The sequence below is a fragment of the Pogoniulus pusillus genome, chromosome 22 (genome assembly GCF_015220805.1).
Source record: "Pogoniulus pusillus isolate bPogPus1 chromosome 22, bPogPus1.pri, whole genome shotgun sequence".
NCBI lineage: Eukaryota > Metazoa > Chordata > Aves > Piciformes > Lybiidae > Pogoniulus > Pogoniulus pusillus.
In genome coordinates, this window is record NC_087285.1 from 12,518,505 (window position 1) to 12,525,056 (window position 6,552).

The window sequence follows — 6,552 nt, forward strand, 5'->3', positions numbered from 1 at the left end:
CAGCACCCACTGGGGTCGGCAGCTCCACTCTCTTCCAGAACTCTGGGATGGCCTTGTCCCAAAGGTCTCCCTGTGGAGGACAGCGCAGCAGAGCCACTGCTTTAGTGAAACCCCTCCCAGGCAGATGTGGACTGGTTCATCCTCATAATTCCACAGTCATTTTCAAGGTAAGTTGGCTTTAGAGGTTTTTTTAACCAAGCAGGAGAAAAGGTCAAACTCTCTCTCTCAATTTGCCCACTGAGTTTAATGTGGTCGCAGTGCATTAGTTCTCTCTAATCTTAAAGACACAGTGCTAGTTTCAGCCATGTCCTGCCTTTGACCCTTTATCAATTTCACATGTGCCAGCCTCTATCCTTTCAGTGTCATTCCTGGAGTGGCCCCTTCCCTTTGAGAACTCATTTACTCAAGGATTAAATTAATGCATTTGCAAACAAGAAGACGGCCCATAAAATTATATCATTCTGCCTTTGCAAGAGCAGTGAGGAGGCAAGTCTCTTCAACAAGCCATAAATCTACTGTTTGAGGAAACATTCTTTTTTCTTATTCCAGCAAGGTCACTAAGCACCTTGTAGCTTGGAGATCTTACTACACCAGAATCAACTATTCCTACAGGACAGATACTTAATAGGCAATCATCATATAAAGTTTTACTGCTATACCAAAAGGCAAAGCTTGTTAAAGCGATTAAGTAATGTTAAGTGCCTGAAGACTATTCTTCCACAAGTTTCCTCTTGAATAAAATATATTATAACAGGAAAAGAACATAAAGATCCTAAAGCCATCAAGTTAATGGGATGTGTAAATTCTCAGTATTTTCCTTATCATCCCCTACTTATATTCTCTGTCTTGCCATTATTACCTTTCTCTTTAAAACAACATCCATATTTGTCTGAAGATACAACTGAAAAGTGAGATTTTAATGCTTCTTAACCAGTCAATGATCTACTGCAGCTTCCCATGAAATCCAGATACTATTCAAATGAGCTCATCGTGGGTGGTAATTAATTAGCACCGATGGGGAACTTGAAATAAAATACGAACATGGTCACATTTCATTAGGAGCATAATGTCTCTTCTTCACCCTTATTGAGTTAAATACATTTTCCCTACAGTTAGTGCAAAAATACATATCTCACAGCTACACTGACATCTGGTTGGTTGAAACAAGAGGGAATCATTCTAAACATCTTGAGATTTAAAAAATGGAAGACTTACATGGAGAAAGGAGCACAGTGACAGCAGAGACAACCATACACTCAAGCTCAGCAGAAGCAGTCAGGTTAAAACTGGCCCCGGTGCTTTGCAGGGTGAGAGAGCTGAGGGTGTCGGAAGCAGGGACGTGGGCTGCATGCTCTGCAGAGCAGAGGGCTGTTTGCTTGCTGGGCAGATCTCTTCATCCCCTGTGACAGCACTTTCAGGTGCAGCTGCAAACTGACCTCACAGCTGCCTGTATGTTTGCTTGGTAGAGCACTGGTCAGCAGGCAACTTCTGCTCAGTGTGATGAAACCCCATCTCAACACTTGAAGCCCAGACCATCACTCTTTGAAATCCCTACCTGACCTTCATGGTCTTCTCCACTTAAAATGTCCTCATTCCTTTGACTTTCACTCTTTCCTACATTTCTTGAACTTCCCTGCAGCAGTGTCCCCATATTTCCCCAGCTGGACTGGGTGCTCGCCCTGGCCTGTCTGTCCAGACTCAGCGCAAGGCAGGCAATTTTCCTCCCTCACTCTCCACAGTAACTCAAATTTCTTCCCTGATTCACTGTTCTACAGGAGCTGCATGGTGTGCAGGGTATTGGATAGCCTGCCTTGCCCCCACCCAGGGCTGCACCACAGCAAAAACTATCTAGCCCTTTTTACAGTGACCAGGTCATCTCCCATCACTGCTACCAACAGCAGAGCAGCTCTGCTCACAAATTAATCTTCAACAAGAAAGTCTTGACTCTGTTGCTTAGGAACAAGGCAAACACTGCCCATACCTTAACCTACCTTAAATACTGTTAATCCCTTTCAGTAAAACTAATAAGCACATTTACAAACAATAAGTGCTCACATACAGAGAAGCTATCCATCTCCCCTCACTCTGTAAAGATCATGTTCACCACTGAAAAACCCAAGAACAAAGTTTCAGTGCAGGCTTAAAGAAAAAGCACACCTAAACTTTGTCTTGAGCTGAACTCTACCAGCATCAACCAGTTCACATCACAGATACACAGATGCTAAGCACATCTTGCTCCCAGATTACATCCCAGCTTCTCACCACATCAGTGAAGACCATCAGCAATATCAGATGGCAAACTGCCTGTAGGTATTCCTTCTCCTGAACACTTCAAGGTGACAAATGCATCAGGTCCATAATGCCTTCAGCCCAGCAACTACAGAGACACTTTTCATTCTCATCCCTTAAGAAAAAAAAATAGAAAGAAAATGTTAAAAAAGATAAACACCTAATTTGTATTAGGGGGGGAAAAAAGCATTCACATCTGATGATGAATCAGTATTAGCCCAGCACAAGTTCTGGGCTTGGCAAAAGCAAGTGCATTTACTCCCAATATGATTTCTGAAACTCCCAGTTTCCTGGATGCATCTTTAATTTCAAGCAGTAGTTATACTTCCACTGCCAATGTCTATGTCACGAATAACAAGCATTCAATTTCCTTTCCTGTAGAATTATTCCACTCTGCTTATCTGGAGGTTCAATTCTGTTGTCTCCACTTTAATCACATTTTCCAAAAACATGTACTGTGTGCAACAGACCATTTTCCTCCATTAATGATAAAAATGATTGCACATTCCATTTCATTTTTCTGACCTAAAACTTACTGATGGATTTTGCATATTTTCACCAACTTAGAGAAAAAAAATAGATGGCAAAATACATCCCAGGCATAAATCACTGAGAAAAATATCCATTCACACTTGGTTGACCATCTACATACATTACAGTTGGTTACAACATAATGTGGGAAAGGGAATAATGAAAATGTTATTTTGCATATCATCAGTAATAACAAAGACTTCTAATACTAAGTATTATTTCACAGTATATGGCTACAGTAGAGTTACAATATTGTATAGTTTCAGTTATAATTGCAGTAAGCCATAACAGGTCACAGCCCTGAAGACAATTTCAGCAAGTTTTTGGTATTGAAAAATACCAAAATAATTACAGAGTCCATAATTATTTTTGATATGGATTCTCAGTGTAGAAGAACATCAACGGTCTAAAGTATGCTGACACAACTGCAGTAACATCTGTATTAACAGTGCCCAGATGTTGCAAGAAGCAGGAGGGATAAACGGGAAAGCCAATTTTCAGTGTACTAATTAAAGGCAATGAGAACAGAGAAGTTAAAAGCTCTCACAGCTCTGTGAAACTCCACCTCTGTTTTTTCCTTATAATTTAATCAATAGATTTTTACTCTAAGCAAACAAAGATTTTCATACCAGTTGACTCATGTCGAGGATGCAGGATAAGGCCTAACTGTTTGAATATGGAGCTGCCTCCAAACCCAGTAATCCTTCCTGCCTTGATCAGGATATCTGATCTCCCTACTCACAGCAGATGCTGGAGGTGACACACATGCTGAAGTGAGATGAATTGTTCATCTGAACCAGTCCCTGATAAATGTAGTGGAACGAAGTGAGCACAAAATGACTGCTTAATCCACATGTTCCAGATGTGATCTAAACCCAAAAATAAATAGGAAGAGAGGAAAAAACAAAAACAGTAGAGAGAAGATGACCTGTTCGTGTTCCTTTCCAATTTCCACATTATTAACAATACAAAAGAACTGGCAATGTTTCGACTGCTGGAGGTACACTGATATATACAGCATTTGTCACTACACAACTGCTAGACTATATATAACTAATCCAAAACAGTAAGGCTCTGTATCAACAGTCAAAAAACAAACAGGAAAACATCAATCAATTACCTTTTTGTAACCTGCCCATTATTCAAAAAGGAATGTGACAATCACCCAGCAAGGAGCTGATCTGGAAAAGCCCTTCGTGATAAATAGCTGCAATGTCAGGAACCCATTACAATCCAGGATCATTTTTTTCCCTTCAAACTGGTTCAATATATAAATATTTGACATATAAAAGATAACTGTAGTTATATTTTATACTGTAACTAAACTATTGAAAATAAGGTAGTCAATGAACAGCAAACAAACTTTCAAGATATAGGTAGTCTGCTTCAGTGTTAAATCACTGAAATAAACCAGTGTAATACTGGGGTAATGAAACAGCTCAAGTACTGTAGAAATTTGCCACAGTTGATTCAGACAAAGGTGCATAACAGTTACTAGACTAGTCTGAGAGCAACGAATTGTGACTTGGTTAAGGCACCCTAGCCCCTGCAAGCTATTTTTAGCTAGTATTGCTCAGCCTGTGGGCTGTGGACCACTGCTGCCAGACACTAGAAGCTGGTCCATGACCAATCTCATTTAGGAGATGAAGAAATGCACATCTATCCCCATACACTTGGCAGCGATGCATGAGTGCAGGCAGAGCTGGGAGCCAGTTTCCGAATGCTGCCAGGGACTGCCTGCAGGTGCAGACAGCTCCTTTACAGGCATGTGAAATGCTCCAAGATTTTTGTTTCAAAGGAGCTCCATTGGAAAAGGCTGAGAAACGCTGACACAACCAGCCTGCAGCGACCCGATGCCGCCTTCCTCTTGGATATGCTTGCATCCTATTCAGGATTCTAAACCTTGTTCCTCTTGAGCACACCAGAACTGATTTCAAAAGAATAATTTGAGGTGCTCTTTAGATTCAACGCAATCACATTTAGAGTGCTTAGTCAAGTATGTTGACTGCAATTGATTATCGTGAGAAGTAAAGACAATCTTTGATGCATGCACAGAATCTGAACATAAGGTCACTAGAGTTTTCAGTATGGCCTTCGATATCCAGTATCCACTAAAGGATGAAATGCAGCTTTGAATTAATTCTTGCTCCTTAACGAATCCTCCCAAGAAGGTCACAGGTAGTCACCGACATATTTGAAGCCTCTGTCTTGCAAAACAGTCTCCACTGCTACCTCAGGTCCTTGTCCTGCCACCACATCAATCCTCAAACTCACATTCCTCCAGGAGCTCCAGCCCTGCTCGTTCAACAGCAAAACTGTTTTAAGTACCTGTGAAGTCTCATCCCTGAAGTACATTGAGATGGAATATAGATATTTGAAAAGATGCAGAAGAGAGAACAGCTGAAACCTTGCTCATGAAATTAGGGAATTAGTTCAAAAATGAAACACAAAACACTAATGAAAACTGACTTTTTAACATTGTGGGCAAAGATAGACAATGCATTTCCTCTGACTGATAAGAAAACATTAAAGTCTACATTTTTCTCATCAAAATAATTCATTTTTTCATCATAATTTCCCACAGAAAATAATATCTCAACATTCTGCCAGATGACTGTGAAATATAACTGGTCCAAATAACAGCCTGCCCCAAAGCTACAGCAGTTAGCAATTTTTTCATCCACTAGCCAAAGCAAATGAACAAAAATAAGAGAAAAGAAAAATGGCACTTGGATGAACCTGGAATGATGTTTTCTTCTTAATTATTTTCTGAAGAGAAAATACATTCATTTTAGGTACACTACAAGGTGGGGGTTTTTTGCCTAAACAAAGAACATTTGCTTCTTTTATTATTATTATTGAATTAGGGTAATTAATCAATCCATTTAAAGAACAAAAATAAAGCTGAACTCTGAAAATGTTAAAACATTTTTAGCCATTGGATTATTTACCTGATACTATTTGCCGCGCTCAGGTCAGCTTTGGAAATAACTTCAGTTAAATCACAACTTCATTTTTCAGCAAGCAAACTATTCAGACAAAGAATAAAGTATTTGCCTGTCTATAAACAGGTTAATAGATGGAGGGATGGGAGCTGTCTTAACCTGCAGACCAGAGAAACTTATCTCCGCACCCTGCTGAGTCCAACCCAGCAGGGAATGTGTTGGAAATTCCACCACAGTAACTGTGGCATTTCCTTCATTGTTTTTTTTTTTTCCATACTAGAAAATAAACTTTTGGATGTTTAAATAAGTTCAGAGCACATCAAGGATAAAAATATATAAATCATCTTTAAAACAATAAAGGGTCAATGTGAAAGAAAATACTGTATAGCCAGCCAGCCTCGGCTGCCATCAAACATTGTACTTTCAATATCATCAGTGATACCTGATAGCAAGACAGAAATATATATATATATATACACTCACACATATACATACATCAATTAACTCACATTGTCTCGCTGTTTAAATAGTTGTTAAGTAAGATCTAGATTTAAAAGGCACAATGAATATACATAAACGATAACACAAGGGAAATATTAATCAACACAACACTATTCCTGGTTTCTGAATTGCCACTGGATTCAGAATAAAGGAGTATCAGTGCTGGAAGGACAGCAGCAGAAAATTGCTACTCAGTGAAGGAAAGCATTAGAAAAAGTGCAGATTCCCTGACAGAAAACTCTTTAAAAGTCACTGAAACGTTCTCATTGCTTTAGCATAAATAGAA